Source organism: Vulpes lagopus, chromosome 5 (genome assembly GCF_018345385.1).
Source record: "Vulpes lagopus strain Blue_001 chromosome 5, ASM1834538v1, whole genome shotgun sequence".
Classification (NCBI taxonomy): Eukaryota; Metazoa; Chordata; class Mammalia; order Carnivora; family Canidae; genus Vulpes; species Vulpes lagopus.
Window position 1 is genome coordinate 87,946,280 of NC_054828.1, and position 17,929 is coordinate 87,964,208.

Sequence of the window (17,929 nt, forward strand, 5' to 3'; positions counted from 1 at the left end):
AAGTTTTGCTCTTCAAAGAATAGTGTTCAGTTTTGGTAGTTCGTGGCTTTCCAGAAATGCGTCCATTTCTTCTAGATTACCTAATTTATTGGCATATAGCTGTTCATAATATGTTTTTAAAATCGTTTGTACTTCATTGGTGTTGGTAGTGATCTCTCCTTTCTCATTCATGATTTTATTAATTTGAGTCTTCTCTCTCTTCTTTTTAATATGCTGGCTAATGGTTTATCTATCTTATTAATTATTTCAAAGAACCAACTCCTGGTTTTGTTGATCTGTTCCACAGTTCTTCTGGTCTCGATTTCATTGAGTTCTGCTCGAATCTGTATTAACTCTCTTTTTCTGCTGGGTGTAGGACCTATTAGCTGTTTTTTCTCTAGCTCCTTTATGTGTAAGGTGAGCTTTTGTATTTGAGTTCTTTCCAGTTTTTGAATGGATGCTTGTATTGCGATGTATTTCCCCCTCAAGACTGCTTTTGCTGCATCCCAAAGAGTTTGAATGGCTGTATCTTCATTCTCATTAGTTTCCATGAATCTTTTTAATTCCTCTTTATTTCCTGGTTGACCCTTTCAACTTTTAGCAGGATGGTTCAGAAAATGCAAATAAAACTCATAGAATGGAAGAAGATATTTGCAAATTATATGTTTGATAAAGTGACTTGTACCAAGAATTATTGCAACTCAATTTTTTTAATGGTCAAAAGATATGAATAGACATCTCTTCAGGCCTATATAGAAATGTCCAATAAATGCATAAAGACATGCTTAATATTAATATAAAAGAAAAATGCAAATTGAAGTCATAATGATATACCACTATCATACCCACTAGGATGGCTAGATCTCAAAGTCAGAGAATAACACGCGTTGATAAGGATATGGAGAAACGGCTACTCTCACACACTGCAGTGGGAGTATAAATGGTGCAACTGCTTTGAAAACAGGAAGTTTCACAAATAAATAAACATAGACTTACCATATGATCTACCAATTCTACTTCTAGAGACTTAGCCCAAAGAAATAAAAACATATCCATGCAAAAGCTTGCACACAAATATTTATAATAGCATTGTTCATGTATTATTAATTGTGCTAAAAGGTGTAAACAACCCAAATATCAATCAACTGATAAAAGGATGGTCGAAATGCAGTATCTATGTATGTGTGTGTGTGTGTCTGTGTGTGTGTGTGTATATATATATATATATATATATATATATAATAGGATATTATTGGAATGGAATATTGAATATAATGGAATACTATTACTATGGAATGTTATTCAACCATAAAAAGAAATGAAATACTAATGCATACAACACAATAAATCATGAAAAAGAGTTCTATGTGAAAGAAACCAAACAGAAAACAGTCACAGAAGACCACATACTATATTATTTCCTTTATATAAAATGTCTAGATTAGACATTTAAGTATATAGAGGCAGAAAAGATAGTCATTACTTTGAGCCGCAAGAGGGATGGGAGATAGTGGATGGATGGCTTATGGACATACTAGACACAGGATTTCTTTCTGAAGTGATGACAATGTTCTAAATTGGATTGTGGTGATGGCGTCAAATATACTTGAGTACACTAAAGTACACTGAATTGTATACTTTAAGTGGGTGATTTGTGTGATATATGAATTATTTCCAGATACAGCAGCTTAAAAAATGAACAGATGAAGAAAAAATAACAGCACACTTTTGCAATTTGAAAATGTATACTTGTATCTAAGTTTGGTAGGAGAACTAGAAAGACATAAATTCTAGTAGAATCAGTAAACTAAACCATTGCATGGGAATTACCACTAGCACGTGGAGATAGCAGCACTCAAAACTAAGTAGCGTCAGAACTCACCACCAAAAAAGTGACCAAAGATTTCAAGCGGAATGATTGTTCAGAGTTATACTGTGGAGTAAAAAAGATATCTAGAGTCAGAAGAGCTAAATTGTTTTAGATTCTCCCCCTCTTAAAGCCAAGGTGATCTTGTTCAAGGTACTTTTCTAAGCCACAATTCCTATTCTGTAAAATTTGATAATTTCTTTAAGATTTTATTTATATTCGTAAGAGATACAAAGATAGAGGCAGAGACATAGGCATAGGGAGAAGCAGGCTCCCCGACGACCTCAGAATCATGACCAGAGCTAAAGGCAGACCTCAACCACTGAGGCACCCAGACATCTTCAAAAGTTGAAAAAATTTAAACTGCAATACACTAAACAGAAATGTGAAAGATGCATTAAATGTATAGAATAGAGTTGACTTCTAATGTCATGAACATATTTCAACAAATATTCATCCTGTAGAATTACTAACTTCACTGATCTTTTCTAAACCTCTCCACAGGATTGCTTCATCTTTAAAATTTTTGGTAACCATGCCAATAATGGTCTGCAGAGCCAATTTCATTCACACAATCTCCTTTTATTTCTTTTCCTTAGTGGGGAAATATACAACTATGTTTGCATTAACTTGTGGCATGCCTTAATTTCAAACAGAACAGAAAACTGAATTTCATTGTTATTGTTCCATTTATACTCACTTACCAACATAGGTGAACTTTTACCTTCATAACTTCCTGGGTATCAATATTTTTACTGCATAGGATTAACGTCTTCTTCCTGTTACTTTCAAAATTGTGATAGTAATTAAACATGTAAAATAATCATCAAAGAATGAAATACTTTGAAATAATTAGAAAGATTGACCAGAGAACCTAGGATTACATGGTAATTAATTGGAGCATGTGCATACTATAGTGGAGCCCCTCAGAGATGCTATTACAAGAATAAGATCATTGCCAAGCTAGACTAACAATAATGAAATTTTGTTATTATAATTAAAACACTCAAATGAAAATAGTTATTTTTCTATTATAATTAATTTTTCCAGGATATAAAAGCAGTCCAAAAATGCCAAAATGTATTCCCTATATCTTAAAAATTTGTTTCACTTTCAAAGTCCTATTACAAATTAAGATTTTAAATCTATTTTGATGCTATTAGAAAATTAAGTCATTCCAAAATATTTTGCACAACAATTTCCAAAAATTTAGAAAAATTTTAACCAAAGCCCATGTATTCTTTGCAGTGCACACATTGTTTGTGGAACAAAGATCTTGAACAGACTTGTTATTAAGTGGCTTTTTCATTAATTTTTAAAATATTTTTTAATTTATTCATGAGAGACACAGGGAGAGAGGCAGAGACATAGGCAGAAGGAGAAGCAGGCTCCATGCAGGGAGCCCAATGTGGGACTCAATCCTGGGTCTCCAGGATCACGCCCTGGGCTGAAGGTGGTGCTAAACCACTGAGCCACCTGGACTGCCCATTTTTTCAAAGAATATCACGCTGTGATCATGACCTGAGCAGAAGGCAGATACTTAACTGACTGAGTCACCCAGGTTCCCCAAATAATTGGCTTTTCCAGCTTTGCGACTGAGACTCAGAAAACTTTAACAACGCTACACAAATTAGAAAATAACATAGTAATAGATTTTGTTTAAAAAGCTTAAAGAAATATAATATTTCAAGTTACTTCCTTTACACTTTTGAGGGACCATAGAGATTGCACTGTGTGAGTTTTTGTTTATGTAAGCTGATGCTGAGTATATGTAGATATTCATACACATATTAACTTTTGTGATAAATACCCTAAACTATATGTAAAAAACTGCTCAAAGTTATCCAGTAAAGTAGAATAAAAATTTCAAGTAATTTCACTTAATCCTTCTTTTCCTGTCAAAAATGCTTTTCTAAAATTTATAAGAAAAACGTATATGAGTCCCCTCTACTCTCACATTGTCTTTAAGACTGAAATAGAATCAAAATCTAAAAAAAAAAAAAAAAGAAGAAGAAGAAAAAGAAGAAAATTAGTGCTGTTGATAATCAGATATTCTCTATCAGCAATTTTTAGGCATTGAGGAATTTACTTAGCCTACATCATTAAATAATATCTTGACAGAACGTTCCTCAATTGCTTCCACTCTCAGAAAATAAAGATTGGTCATTATTATTCCATGTTCTTGTTGGTTTTCCATTTTTTAGATCAGCTTTTGTGATTCTGTTAAACACATATACACTAGAATTTTGGCCTCAGCACATTCCAGAAGCAAGAAAGTCTCCTCATTTTTGGATAAATAAGAACTTATATTAATACACATTACCAAGTTTTTTTTAAGGTTTGCAAATATTCACTAAATCAATTGATACTTTGATATTTTTATTAATTTATGGCAGAACTTGAGAGACAAAGTGTTCATATTATATATCACCTATATGCCATGACAAAAGATTAAATTTTAAGAGCAATAGAGGCTACTTTAAACTTTAAAGTAGAAGAGTGACATGGGTGATGTACATTTAAAGAATAGTATGACACTGGGAAAAGATTAGAGCTAACAATTAGAAATATGGGCATTATAATAGTCTCAGTAAATGGTCGCAGTGGACTGGAATAGAGTCTAGTGAAATGCAGAGAGATAGAACAAGTCTAAATTGATGATGTATTAATATGAAAGGGAAGAGAAAAAATCTTAGTGTTGAGGCTTAAGCAAATGAGAGAATCACTGCATTCTATAGTCGGGAGGAAGTGATAAAATCAAATATATAGGGAAAAATCAAGACCTCTGTTGTTTCTGTGTTTCACATAATTAGATCTATGTTGTTGAATACAACAGCCATAAACCTCATTTGGCTACTGAGCACTCAAAATGTAGATAATAGTAGTGAAAAATACACAATGGATTATGAGAACATAATATTAAAATATATCATTAATAATTTTATATTGACTAATTTTAAATGATATTTTGGATATATTCATTATATAAATATTAAAATGAGTTAACCCGAAATTTTATATAACTCTGGGATTCACATTACATTTCTATTGGAAAGAACTGGATTAGCCTATAAGCTAAAAATAATGGACAACTAAAAAAATTAAATTCATATTTTTATTTTATTAAACTTACCTACAACCTCGTTTCTTCCTTTCATATGTCTAGACACACAAAGACTAAGTAAGGAGTCCTACCTATTAGGCCAATAAATTTATTTCTTGTAGAAAACAGTTTTCTAAGTTACAAAATATTTGTTAACATTTTTGCAGAGTGAATGTTCTTCATATGAAAACCAAAAGCATGGTGATATCTCTCATTCAAAAAATTAATAAGATAAAACTCCATTAACTCATTTTTAAAAATAATGATGCTGTTAAACATTATTTTGTTCTTTTAAAATTTAAATATTTTTTTCTAATTTCCCTTACTTTGTAAAAAAAAGACAAAATTTTTAGAATTTAGAGTTTAATGTGGAGGATAAATTGTATATGCTATGTAATTATGCACTTAAAATACTACTTGAAATATGGACATATGCATACATGCTCATACACGATAGAAAGCATCCAAAGAGAACAAGTCAGCAGTCTGGGAGAAGAAAATATTTGTGTATTACTTTATTACAATATTTGAGCATAGGGACTGTCAAATTTATATGCTGGTGATATGATTAAACAGTAAAAGACATATTTGATTTTTTACTTGCTATTTTGCCGGAAAGACATCTAGAAATAGAGGAAGACCTGCTGAGTGAAATTTAAAGGAGACTGAGTTGGGAAACCTTGATTCTAACCCTGGTTCAGTCAATGACAAGCCCAAGAAGCATTGGGTGAATAACTTAGTTTCTCTTTTATTTGTCTCTCTTACAAAATAAGATGTTCCTATGAATAGTTTCTAAGCTTCCTTCTCATTTCATTCCTTTTTGAGAATTACACCTTTCATTGTAAAGTAGTTCAATATAACAAGCTACATGTCCATAACTATAGCTAAAGTGGTAAGACTATGTAATACTTCCAGGTTGAGCTATTATAATTCTAAAATATTTTCACTAGTGGAAATGGCTCTTTGATGTTTGCCTTCTTATTTTCTATTATAAGATAACATGTATGTAAACTATGTTTTTGATTGGCAAGGCATTTATATCATTTCTGAAACATAATGAATTTAGTGTTTATACCAAAAACCAAAATATTGGCTTTTTCCCTTGGTTCAATTTTTTCCTATTTTCTCACTTTAAGGAAAAATGTAGAACACAGGCTTATGTTTCACATGCAGACTCTGCCACCAAGTTTATTGCTTTGTTTGATCTGTAATGGTTTTTAAACTTTCTAAAGGTAAGGCAGATATATAATTCAGAGCAAAGGAAGGAACATAGGTATAATCTCCAATAAAAATTATTTTCTATATATTTTAGCTTCATAAAGTAATTTCAAAGTAGGGACAGAAAATATTTGCTCATATTTGCTTTATCAAAACATAAAATCATGGTCATAGAACTGAAAAGCTGGAAAATTCAAGCAGCTGTAGACACACATGTGCAAATTGAATCCTTAGAAACAATTTTCAAAAAATAAGCACTGTCTTACAAATACAGAGCTATAAGTAGAAACAAATGAACTAGAGGGGCATCCAATATTACTTTCAAATAAAGAGCAGAGCTTTTCTTTTTTAATGCACTGGATTTGAGGTTTTGAGCATGTTTTCTCAAAAAAGACAAGGGAAATTCCATCTTAGTTCCACTTGGCTATGGAGCACCTTCCCCATTACACTACCTCCTACCTGAGCTCTGTGTTTTCAGCATTCTTTCCTTAATCCCTCTTTTACATGTCTGTCAAATTAAACTGTAGGAAACATCACTTTGAACATTTTACCACCCTAACCATAACAGCTTCAATAAGCTCTTTTGGTTACACATATCTTGGTAATCAACGTCTTCTACAATCATGCCGGTGCCTTCCTTTCTTTACCAATATATCAAGAAAAAAAGCTATCTATCAAGAAAGAAACTATAGTATGCTTCATTTTATTTTGTTGTTGTTGTTGTTGTTGTTGTTTTGTTTTGTTTTGTTTTGTTTTGTTTTACCTCACACTCCTTTCTTTAAAGGCATAGACAAAAGATAGGAGAAGTGATGCCAGGAAAGGACAAACTTCAGATCATGGTGCCAAAATAAGCCCATGAAACAAAATGCAGGATTGAAAGGAAAACCAAGTTCACAAGGTGTATACATTCAAACCATAAAGATGAAGAGACAAATCTCATGGTTGAGGTGCAGCCCTAGCAAGAGGGTCCAGAAGAGACATTATGAAACAGAGAGTCAAGAGAAGTTCCTAAGCCACCAGAATGCAGCAGGTACATTTCATAGAGTTCCTCCTGGTAGAATGTATATGGAGAATTTTTTTAAAGTTACCACAGGGATCTAAGCCTTTAGTTGTGATAAGTGAAGAAAAACAACAAAACATGATAGAAAGAGACAGATAAATAGAAGAAGAGAGAGAGGGAATAATGGAGAAAGAAAGAAGGGAGGCAAGAGGAAAGGAAGGAAGGAAAGAAGGAAGGAAGGAGGGTGGGGAGGAAGGAAGAAAGAAGGAAGAGGGAGAGGGCAGGAGGGAAAGCAGAAGGAAAAAAGATGAGAATTTCCCCAGCCCTCTTGCCCAGAACAGAGCATTTCTGTCTCAAAGATGGCTATGATGTAGATTACAGGCTTAAGCATTTAAATACACTTTTTAAATGCTTGGTTCTTCAGAATTGTAAGAACATTACAGCTGGATGAAAGATAATTTTTCATCATCTTCTTAGATGTCAAATTCCTTTGAGCAGTTTGGAACATTCAAAAAGTATATTGACAGATCAGCAAAAATGAAAGGGCATTTTCATCACCTTGAGAAATGGTGATCAAAGGAAATGTGCCAACCAATTAAAACATGATCAATGCCTCTATTTCCTTTCTTTTCTGTCATAAACTGTGGCTAAGAAGAATTAAGTTATTATTTTTCTCAAAGTCTGCTTCATCTTGATAATGTCATATAAAAAAGCAATTTGAATCACAAGAGTTTAAATATACCATGTGGTAAATTACATTGATACAATTTTATGAAGGCAGTATTAATCATATTTGAAATACCTGACAGTCTGTCTATTAGTTGTTTTAGCTTAAAGCAAAGCAACTATAATCAGTAGGCTTAAAATGCTTTTGTACTTTTGTAGAAAGCTATATAAAAACAAAATTAGTATGAGTTACCAGTAGAAGAAATCAAGTCTTTATCTTTTTAGGTAAAGCCAACTATGATAAAATCTATTTTATTCTACAGTGTACTCACTTCCTTATCTTGAGAAGACTGGCTTGGTAATTTGGATATATAAAAATGGGAGTATATTTTATCTATATGCTACACAGCATGTAAGCATGTATACATTTAGAATTTTGATTTATAGCTTCTAGATAGCATGGGGAGACACATATAGGTCTGGCACACACTCAAGTGTCAAAATATTAGGAGCCTGGACACATCCACAATTTTACATTCCATAGCCATTGATTAAAAACTGTCAAAACCTCACTGAGAAGATAAAAATCCAAACGAGACTCCCAAGGACAAAAGTCTTAAAGTTATAGTCTGTGTGCATGTTTGCTTCTTCCATTTCACCTTAGAGGCATTTGCTATTCTCTTCCCATTTGCGGTGACTACTCAATCCTTCCTGGACCCCCTCTGAACCACAAACCTGGTAGCTCTTACCATGCTTTACTCACACTACTGAAACTAGAAATGAGCTATGCCTTCCCCCTGAGATAATACCAAATTAGTCCCCTAACAAACAATCCAGCATACTTGAAATAAGGCATGTCTCACATGTAATCCATATACCAACTTTAAAGCCTAAGGAAGAGGAATCAGGAGTAGGAAGACCTTTACAGGAGTCCATGGGATGGATGGATCAATGTCAAGAGAAAATTTGATTTCTCTTTTCCTGGCTTCAATTATGTTTCAAATGAAATAGAAAGTGAGGGACATCAACAGGATGAAGTTGGAAGAAGAGATATTAGATTTGAAAGACAGATAAAAATGGTGAGAAACGGTTGGCTAAAGAGAAACAGAGCATAAAAGTGTGAATGGCCTAGGGATTTACAGTGAAGCTGCCTGGAAGCATTAAGGGAACCCAGTTCATGATTATAAACTTAAGTACAGTTTAATCATTGTGAGTTTTCTCTCAGTCATTTCAGCAGCAGAGTATTAAATTATTTACAGTCAGAAAAACAGTGCATGTAGGTGTGGGTGTGGGTATGTTTTTCATGAGGAGGATGGGTAGAATAGAATGAAGAGACAATTTAAAATTATTCTCCACGTTTTCTATTATAGTGCCACAGCTTTCCTCCAGCATTAACAATTTATTCCCTTCATCTAAGGCATACATTTTATATTTATTTGTTTTGTAGTCAGCTAATTTATATGCTTTTATAATTAAAGTAGTAATTATATAAATTATTTGGAAGGCATCTTTGCTCTAAAAATTAGTTATTTAAATACAAAGTAAAAAATTCAGGAAGTATGAAAATTGGAGTAAAAACAGACAAAAAGATACTAACAGTGCTACAGAGTTATGGTCTTTGTTAAAAAAATATTCATAGACATGCTTAAGGGAAAAAAATAGAAATTGCCAAGAGCACTATAAAGAAAGATTTGCCTACCAACAGAAATTCACTAGTAGTTACATTGCTTGAGTGATAAAGGCATGCTTGGGTTGACTCCCTATGTTTTACCTTCTAACACAGACTAGCATATTGAGCCCCAAAGAAGGAAAGACCTGCAGTTTCCTAGATGGAAAGTAGCAGAATGGATGGGCAACCATGGCTGCAGAAATGCCCAAGAGAAAAAGCTCCATATGCCAACGCAAAGATATAAAGACAAATTACCCAACTAAACTGTCACAAAGGGGAAGTCTATCTCCTCTTAAAGATACTTTAACAAAGACAGTAAATGTTACAATAATTCTAACTATATTTCTGAAAGGAATAAAGCAGTATATTCAAGGACAGTACAATGTATGTTGTTTAAACCAATACAAATAGTCTTCACTTACCATTGTGGTTGCTCCTATTATTGTTGATAAATCTATAAACATAGTTCATTATATAAATACATAAAAAACCTGAAAATGCTTATAATCATCTTAAAATAGGTATTTAATTCAATAAAAATCAAGTACCAGTATTTTTGTGGAAAAGTGTCACACTTCATCATAATGCTATCTGTTTTAAAATGGTCACTAGGGATCCCTGGGTGGCGCAGCGGTTTGGCGCCTGCCTTTGGCCCTGGGCGCAATCCTGGAGACCCGGGATCGAATCCCACGTCAGGCTCCCGGTGCATGGAGCCTGCTTCTCCCTCTGCCTGTATCTCTGCCTCTCTCTCTCTCTCTGTGTGACTATCATAAATAAATAAAAAATTAAAAAATAAAAAATAAATAAAATAAAATGGTCACTAACACCTTAGGAAAAAACAGTAGAAGTTTTGAATCTATTAAAAAAAATGTTTATATTATTGGTTTATTCTAGAATGTCTAGGCTATCCAATAAGAGAAAAAATAGAATTATTAAAATTGATAGGTCAAAGAGCCTACAAGGATATTCAGATTATATATATATCTATAATACCTTAGAATATATATATATATATATATTACCTTAAAAAGTCATAGTTATGCAGAAATTTTAATAAATTTAAAAAGTTTTAATAAAGCAAACTGTTACTTACTTTTAAATTTTTATTTATTTATGATAGTCACAGAGAGAGAGAGAGAGAGAGAGGCAGAGACACAGGAAGCGGGAGAAGCAGGCTCCATGCACCGGGAGCCCGATGTGGGACTCGATTCCGGGTCTCCAAGATCACGCCCTGGGCCAAAGGCAGGCGCCAAACCGCTGCGCCACCCAGGGATCCCTGTTACTTACTTTTAATTTGTTTTTGCTATGCTTCTATTTTGGATCTACAGTAACCCCAGACAAGGGTCTCCCATATTAAGACAAACTTTTACCCCATGTATTAGATTCTACTTAGTTTTACATAACTAATATTCTGAAATGCTGTTCAATTCTCTTGTACCTAATATTTTTTGCATATTGATTTATGAGAAGTGTTCTTCACTAGATTTTATTGTAGCTATCTTTTTCTTACATGAGTAATTATGGTCTAAAATATGCCCTAGGTTGTGCTATATAAATTTTAAATAGTTTGTGCATTTTGTAATAACCTGTTTTCTAAAACTTTGCATGAAATAAGTGAAACCAAAAAAAAAAAAAAAGAAATAAGTGAAACCATCTAATTCTGGAGTTTCATTAATGGATAATACCTTTTAACTGCTTCCAATTCCTTCCATCCTTATTTAAAATTTTCTATTTCATAAGATTTATTTATATTCTAGTTCATAAAGTTTTTGCAATATATTGCAGAGGTTTTGGAAAAAAGTGTAAAAGCAAATAAACTTTTAAAAAATCACTATAACGCACAAAGAACAAATAGCAACTGTGAACATTTTGGTGTCTATAAAACCTCCCGTGTCTCATCATTCTCCATTTGTTCAACATCCCTTTGTCTTTGTAGTTTATCTTTCTTGCTTTCCATTTCACCCTTTCCCCTGGCTGGCTTTCCAAACAACTTTTATGGAGCTGGTTTCACTTTGCAGTGAGAGAGACTATCAATTATACCACAGTTTTCTTCTGGAAATCGAAATGGATCATTTAAAACTCTTTCTTCTAAGTCTTTTTGATACCGATCTCTTCACCTTCTCAATTTCTATAGTACTTTAGTACAGCACCATTTAATGTCTGTGTTTTCTCATATTTGAACAAGGCAAAATAAATGTAGGTGAAGCACTGCCAAAAAAAGATACACGACTTAAACTTTGACTTCTCTCTGTCCATATAACAGCCTTGCTATAGTCACAGATATTTTCTATTGTGAAAATGAAGCAATTTATAAAAATCAAATCCCCGATTGCAGAATGACAAACTGACCAAAACACTGCTTTATTAACAACTTGCTTCTATTACCCCTTGTGGAATTAATAAAATTTTATCTTTGGCAAAATGAAATGTTTTTACTAGATTTCCTCCATGTTTTATAATCCAGATAGTTCCTCCTTTCACAGTTCTGCTAAACCAAAAATTTGGTTTCTCCAGGGGTCAGTAGTGAGGCTTTGGCAGAGCACTGGGGATCCTGTTGGGGCTAAGTTTCATTCCCTTGGTATATACCAATGCATGCACATAAAAACTGCTTATCTATCACAAGCTACAAAGAAGTAAGATTACATACATCTCTGGCCCTAATAAGGGCTATTTGGCCTCTAGGAAGAGACTCTCTGACTCATTTTTATTCCTTTCTTTAGCATATGTAAACTGTATTTCCACATGGTCAAGTCATTCTCACTAGAGAACTTCATTAGGCCTAAAGTTCAAAGTTGCTTGGTTACATATTCTATTGTGTATTACAGTCTCCTGTGTGTGTCTTTTCCTCAGATATCCAAAAGGGAAAGGGAACTGAATGAGAACATAAAAATATGTCAAGATATCTTAGTCCAAGCTTTATTATTATTTCTATATAAGTCCTTCTTTTTATACGGCTTGCATTTCCAAAGATTTTGAAATATATTCAGGCCAACATAAGTGTACAAAGATGATTATTAAATATTGTAAATCAAGAACTTTTATCAAGTAACCAATTTAACCTGGTATTTATAAAAATTTGCAAAAGAATACTGTGTGGCTATTGAAACTGATTTTTATTTCTTGACATGTTTCAAGTGTTACTTGGTTACACAGAGGAATAAAAATGAAGGAAACTGCTTTTCACATTTTTTCTAATATGTGTGTAAGGCTGATGCAATTAACATATCTTTATTCTCAGGTTCAAAAGGCATATACATTTTTATTGTCATAGACATAGAGATAAATAATGCCACAAATCACCCCATTTTCCTCATTCTTCACCTTCAAGAATGTAAGGTAAAATTATCTTAAGGTTTTGTATTGCACACATTACATCTTGATTACATATATTGAAATAATATTTTGAAATCACTGCATTGAATAAAGTATTATTAAAATTATCTGTTCTTTTAGTTCTGAATGTGATCACTAACGAAATTTAAGCTGCATATGTGCCTTCAACTGGTGGCTCGCAGTATATTTCTAATGGATATCTCTGTCTCAGATTATGTGTATGATAGAGTAGATATTTAGAGATTTATACATATAGATAGCAAAATATATACTTATGTACAGTTGTCAATATATTCATTTTGCCACAGTATATTTTAAACATCCTCTGACTTAGACTTCAGTAGAACTAATACCATTCTCCTTATTCTGAGCTTAGATTTGTGAAGTTTCGTATGTTCTTCCAGATACCCTGACTTCCATTTATTCCAGGCCTTGCTGCACAACATGAAATCTTAACTTCTGATACCACCTTTGGTGTTCTTTTTACAGGTTCTTAAATTGTGAGGAAAACTGAATATGCGAGAGACTCAGAATCCTAACTCATGAGTAAGAGTTAAATCTTAGAATACTCAAAAATTTACTTTCAAAGAAAATGCATTTTAATAACAGCATATATCACTATTTTATAGACAAAATTCCTGGGTACCTGGATGAAACATTTCCTCTCCAATAATTAAAATTGTATAATAAATGTGAAATATGTTTTCTTCATAATACCTGAGTGCCCTTCATAAAAATGTTTTACTTATTACCTTATAAATATTCTCTCTGTATCACAGAGGCCTTAGTTTAAGGAAGGCAACTTCTTTTAGCAATATTAAGATATTGACTCTGGAATCAGTCAGGGAATGAAAAATGAAGTTATGCATATTTTATCTACTCAGTGAGGATTTGGGGCTGCCTCTGAGAGTAAGAGAGAAAATTAATAACTCCCCACCCTCCTTCACAAGGATATTTATGAGAACAAAATTATATCAAAACATATGGGAAAGCATTTAGAAAGTATAACAAGGATATAAAACGTAGAGCATTTTATGATTGTTTTTATGAGTGATAATTATTTAAACTTTAGAAGAAACATTCATTTGACTTTTGTGAGTTTAACACTTCTTTTAAGCCCTGAGGACCAATTCCCTTTTTACTTCAAAAAAAATCTATTTTACATTAATAATAGAATATATATTTTCTTATTTTTTTAACTTTTCAAGAATTCTACCTTATGTTGAACAGTATTTAGCCTTGACCACCTTTCCTAAACAGTCTGTGCCAAAGGGACTCTTAAATGCTATTCCTCCCAGCAAAATAAATAATGTATAGAATACAGTTTCTTTCAGAGCTGTACAAAAAAGAGAAGATAGGGCAGAAAAGGAGAAATAAGAGGGATATTTATCCTTTTTCTTATTGCCAGTATATATATAATCCTTTAAAATATTAGTTTTATATTATTTATTCCCAAAGTCTTTAGAATGATTATTTTCAAACTAATCTAAAGAAAGAAAGAGAAAGAAAGAAGAAAGAAAGAAGAAAGAAAGAAAGAAAGAAAGAAAGAAAAGAAAGAGAGATAAGGAAGGAAAGAGAGAGAGAAAGAAGGAAAGAAAAGAGGGAGGAATAAAGGGGGGAGGGGGCCTGGGTGGCTTAGTCAGTTAAGCGTCTTCCTTCAGCTTGGGTTATGTTCCCATGCTTTTTGTTTTGTTTTGTTTTTGTTTTTTAAAGATTTTATTTATTTATTTATTCATGAGAGACAGAGAGAGAGAGAAAGAGAGAGAGAGGCAGAGACACAGGCAGAGTGAGTAGCAGGTTCCATGCAGAGAGCCTGATGTGGGACTCTATCCTGGGACTCCAGGATCATGCCCTGGGCTGAAGGCAGGAGCTAAACTGCTGAGCCACCCAAGGATCCCTGTGATCTCATGCTTTAAGAAAGAAAAAGCAGAAAATAGAAAACCCTCCTGTTGCCAGGCCTCCTGCCACTAGTCAGCTTCCTGTAGGGATCAAGCCCAGAGTAGGAGCTCAGCAGGGAGCCTACTTCTTCCTCTCCCCTGCTTCTGTGCTCTCTCTCTCATAATTAAATAATCTTAATCTTTAAAAAATAAACTTAAAAAAATTAAAGAAAGAAAGGAAAGAAGAAGCAAGGAAGGAAGAAAAGAAGGAAGGAAGGAAGGAAGGAAAAGAAAAAAGAAAAGAAAGAAAGAAAAAGAAGAAAGAAAGAAAGAAAGAAAGAAAGAAAGAAAGAAAGAAAGAAGAAAGAATAGAAAGAAAAGAAGAAGAAGGAAGGAAGGAAGGAAGGAAGGAAGGAAGGAAGGAAAAGAAGAAAGAAAGAAGGAAAGAAAGAAAGAAAGAAAGAAAGAAAGAAAGAAAGAAAGAAGAAAGAAGAAAAGAAGAAAGAAGAAAAGAAGAAAGAAAGAAAGAAGAAAGAAATAAAGAAAGAAAGAAAGAAGGAAGAAAGAAAGAAAAAGAAGAAAGAAGAAAGAAAGAAAGAAAAAGAGGAAAGAAAGAAAGAAAGAAGAAAGAAAGAAAGAAAGAATTTTTTTTCTTATTTAAGAATAATAAGATAATAATAATAAGAAAGAATATTTTTCTTATTTTGATGAAGAAAGAAAGAAGAAAGAAGAAAGAAGAAAGAAAGAAAGAAGAAAAGAAAGAGAAAGAAAGAAAGAAAGAAATTTTTTTCTTATTTAAGAATAATAAGATAATAATAATAAGGAGAAAGAATATTTTTCTTATTTTGATGAAGTCCTAATAGTTCATTTTTGCTTTTGTTTCTCTTGCCTTCATGGATGTATCTTGCTAGAAGTTACTGTGGCCACATTAAAAAGGGTGTTGCCTGTGTTCTCCTCTAGGATTTTGATGGAATCTTGTCTCACATTTAGACCTTTCATCCATTTTGAGTTTATCTTTGTGTATGGGGCAAGAGAGTGGTCTAGTTTCATTCTTCTGCATGTGGATGTCCAATTTTCCCAGCACCATTTATTGAAGAGACTGTCTTTTTTTCCAGTGGATAGTCTTTCCTCCCTTTGTCAACAAAACTAAAAGACAACCTACAGAATGGGAGAAGATATTTGCAAATGACGTATCAGATAAAGGGCTAGTTTCCAAGATTTATAAAGAACTTATTAAACTCAACAGCACAGAAACCAACAATCCAATCATGAAATGGGCAAAAGACATGAACACAAATCTCGCAGAAGAAGACATAGACATGGCCAACAAGCACATGAGAAAATGCTCCGCATCACTGGCCATCAGGGAAATACAAATCAAAACCACAATGAGATACCACCTCACAGTGAGAATGGGGAAAATTAACAAGGCAGGAAACAACAAATGTTAGAGAGGATGTGGAGAAAGGGGAACCCTCCTGCACTGTTGGTGGGAATGTGAAATGGTGCAGCCACTCTGGAAAACTGTGTGGAGGTTCCTCAAAGAGATAAAAATAGATCTGCCCTACCACCCAGCAATTGCACTGCTGGGGATTTACCCCAAAGATACAGATGCAGTGAAATGCCGGGACACCTGCACCCCAATGTTTCTAGCAGCAATGTCCACAATAGCCAAACTGTGGAAGGAGCCTCAGTGTCCATCGAAAGATGAATGGATAAAGGAGATGTGGTCTATGTATACAATGGAATATTACTCAGCCATTAGAAATGACAAATACCCACCATTTGCTTCGACATGGATGGAACTGGAGGGTATTATGCTGAGTGAAGTGAGTCAGTTGGAGAAGGACAAACATTATATGGTCTCATTCATTTGGGGAATATAAAAAATAGTGAAAAGGAATAAAGGGGAAAGGAGAAAAATGGGTGGGAAATATCAGAAAGGGAGACAGAATATGAAAGACTCCTAACTCTGGGAAACAAACTAGGGGGGCAGAAAGGGAGGTGGGTGGGGGGTGACTGGGTGATGGGCACTGCAGGGGGCACTTGATGGGATGAGCACTGGGTGTTATTCTATATGTTGGCAAATTGAACACCAATAAAACATAAATTTATAAAAAAAAGGAAGAGAAAGAAGAAAGAAAGAAAAAGAAAGAAAGAAAGAAAAGAAGAAAAAAAGAAAAAGAGAAAGGAAAGAAAGAAAGAAGAAAGAAAGAAAGAAAGAAAGAAAGAAAGAAAGAAAGAAAGAAAGAAAGAAAGAAAGAAAGAAAGAAAGAAAGAAAGAAAGAAAAGAAAGAAAGAAAGAAAGAATTTGGTCAAGGAGATGAGGAAGAGGAGGAAGGGGAACAGGAGGCAGTTAAGAAGGAAAGGAGAAAGGGAGGGAGGAGGGGAAATTAGGCCCTGGATCGAAGTAGTACCTAGCAAGGACCAAACAACTGCATTTTCAGCTGTAAAATTAATTACATTAATTTTGATTTTTTTAAATTTTTATTTATTTATGATAGTCACACACACAGAGAGAGAGAGAGAGAGAGGCAGAGACATAGGCAGAGGGAGAAGCAGGATCCATGCACCGGGAGCCCAACATGGGACTCGATTCCAGGTCTCCAGGATCGCGCCCTGGGCCAAAGGCAGACTCTAAACCGCTGCGCCACCCAGGGTTCCCTAATTACATTAATTTCGAAAGAGTTTCTAGTTTCTAATTTGGAGACTGAAACACACTTTGGGGAAATATTTTTACTTTGTTCTGGGACAGACAATGGTAGGACAGATCTTTAAAGCATTAGGACCTATAACGAGACCTACTCATCTTTGTCCTTGTTGCAGCTGTGAATAGTGAGGTAAACCAAGTACTTCAGATTATAATGCTACCTTTTTTTTTCTAATAAGAACAATTTATAATTAGGTAGAGTACTGTGCTCCCTGAAAATGTATTTTTCCTCATCAGTTGGTCACATGGATAAAAATTATTGTTTCTTTTATGCTACATTGCCCCATACATGAGATGTAAGGCTTGAAAGTGGCTCAAGAAGGGATGATGGGCTCAGGCTCAGGCTAGAGCTGGCTTCTACAGAAACTACATTCAGTGACTGTGGCCACTTGGGCTCTGTATTGAATTTCTTTTTATGCAGTGACTTCAGTAAGAGCTAAAAACTTAGTTGGATTATGGTATTGTTGTTTTCTTTTTTTTAAGTTTTTTTTTTAAGATTTTATTTTT